Source organism: Nicotiana attenuata, unplaced genomic scaffold, assembly GCF_001879085.1.
Source record: "Nicotiana attenuata strain UT unplaced genomic scaffold, NIATTr2, whole genome shotgun sequence".
Taxonomy (NCBI): Eukaryota; Viridiplantae; Streptophyta; class Magnoliopsida; order Solanales; family Solanaceae; genus Nicotiana; species Nicotiana attenuata.
The window spans coordinates 234,609-237,188 of record NW_017670843.1 but is presented as its reverse complement, the minus strand read 5'-3'; positions in this window follow the sequence as shown (position 1 = coordinate 237,188).

Here is a 2,580-nt window from a genome sequence, read left to right as displayed (position 1 = left end):
GGTGCGTTGATGAGAAAAATGAAATGGAAACACATGCGCTCTTCCAGCCTATGACCAATATATGCGACATTTATTAGAAAGGTAATTTGTTTGTTTAATTATTTTGTTTTCATCATATAGACTAATTAATTAATGTTGTGCCACGTCCACATAAGACAAAAGATAGGCTGCTATTGACTATTGTTTAACAAACTTCCCTCGTTTTTCATCCTCCATAAGGGTACAATAATTTTAACCAAGACATTTTTTATATAATTGTAGGTCGTAAATACTATGTTACTCCGTTCCAAGGATGAAGAAATGAAAGAAATAGTCGTGTATTTGAGACTTGCGTGGGTGGGTTTGGTATATTAGAAATCTTCTTCTTTTTTTATAGTGAGTTGTTGGGTTAGTTTGCGTGTCCTCAATTAATTTTACGGGATATCTGTATATATAATATTGTTAGATTATATATGTTTAACCAAAAAATAGGAATTTCGGTCAAAGTCTATTTTTAGAAGTACTCGGGTTACTGATAATCAAGGAAATCGATATTCTTGCAATTAGAAAGGAAATCAGAATAACAAAGTAATCAGTAGAAAGCAAAAGTAAATAATTGTATTCCAATAATAATCAGAATGTGTCTGTACAAATGACATTTCTTTTCCTTATATAACCATCTCTAAGTACAATGTCTTTTTCCTTTTATGATCGAGTCATTATGAGCATTAATGACATTAATGAAACGTTATAATTGGTAATTGTAACTGTTTCGTGAAGATTCTGTAACTTTGTAATCATTCATGCTCATTAATTGAAGACTAATGAATCTGTCCTTTTTACTGTCTTGGTTCATTCCATCGGTGCCTTTTCAAATCGCTAAAGAGACTCGAGATACCGTTTCTTCTCGTCTCTTAGACGTTTCGCTCGTACCTATTAAGTCTCACGTCTTTATTAATACTCTTCTCCAGCTGTCGCTTTTCTAGTGATCCAAATGTCTTGCCATGTTAGCCACATAATTAATTCCACGTGTAACATTTATTTTTCCAATACAGATAGTCCCCCCACTTACCAATTATTCAACAATTGAATATTTGGGAAGTGGATCTCATCTAAGGCGAAAATTTTTGCCGCCGTTTCTCACGTACCATTGTACATTCTTCTGAACTGATGCGTCGTATATCACTTCCATTTAATGTATGTGACACATGGCAGCCGTCGATTGTCTCTACAATTCTTCAGTGGGTTTTAGGGCTTTTTTGCGGCTGCATCAGTCACGAAGTGACAGTTTTCATAATGACATTTCTATCATTACCTTTCTTGCATAACGGTTGCTTCTGCATACAAATACATCCTTTGCCTTTGCTTTCACGAAATGATTTTCTGCAGTGTTTTTTATTCATAACTTGTTCTTGTTCTTCAATACGTTCTACTTCTTCATACAACTATGTCTTCTCAAATCTTGATCCTCGAAAAATTCTCATCGTAGACGAACTTCCTCTTACTTCTGCTCCTACCAGAAGTGGGAGAGGTGGTAGGTTACGTAGTTTAAGGTCAGTTTCTGTACGTAGTTCTTCTTCTCAACCCAGTTTTACTCCTCCATCTTCTTCTAGAACTAGGGCTTCTTTTTCACATAGATCTTCTGCTAGAAATAGAGATTCTAGTGAACCGCTTCGTGAACCTACCGTCGACGAGATTATTCGTGCTAAACTTTCCTTTGTCACAGATAGAGAATTAATTAAAAATCAGGTTACTTCCATAACTTCTCACGATCGCGCTGATGTTTACCCTTCCCAGATCACTGAGGGTTTAATTTCTGTTGTACGTAGAGATTGCCATTGGAAATTTGACTTCCCGATTCTGGTCCCTAATGAAAATCAAAGGATCACTTCCTTTAAATCTGTTTTTTTTTGTGTATACATATCCCTTCACATTAGGCTTTAGGCCACCTATTGACCCAGTTATCATTGAATTTTGTCATTTCTTTGATATGTGTTTAGGACAGATTGGCCCTATTGTATGGAGGGCTGTGGCATACCTTAGATAGTCAAATCTGGCTCAATTATCCTTCACCTTTTACCATCTGATTCATCTATACTCTCCCAAATTATTCTTTCATGGAGTTTTTACTCTCGTGGCGAGAAGTAAGAGAGTTTTGGTTACCTGAAGGCGACAAAGATCGTGGCTGGTGCGCCTGATTTGTTGCCGCTCCTACTAGTAGGTTAGTAGGTGATGAAAACATGCCCTTCCCTGAGAAGTGGAACTTCGCATGTGAGTTTCATTCCAATCTTTTATTTCTTTTTTTTTTAAAAGAACTTGTACTCTCGTAACTATTTTACTTTTCTTTTTCAGCAACCATGGGAACTGTTGAGGAAATTTCTGATTTCCGTGGTTGGGTAGAAAATTATTAATAGTTGCTCCAATGGAAGTAAGGTCCTGGAAATACCTTTCAAATAGGTTTGGATGGAAAGTTAAGACTTACGGTAACTTTCTCTTTCAATTTCTTCTTTATTTTCATGTTTATCTTGGGACTTATTAACCCTTTTCTTTATTAGGGTTTCCCATTCGGGGTGTGAGTGCTGCATCAATCACTGCTTCAAG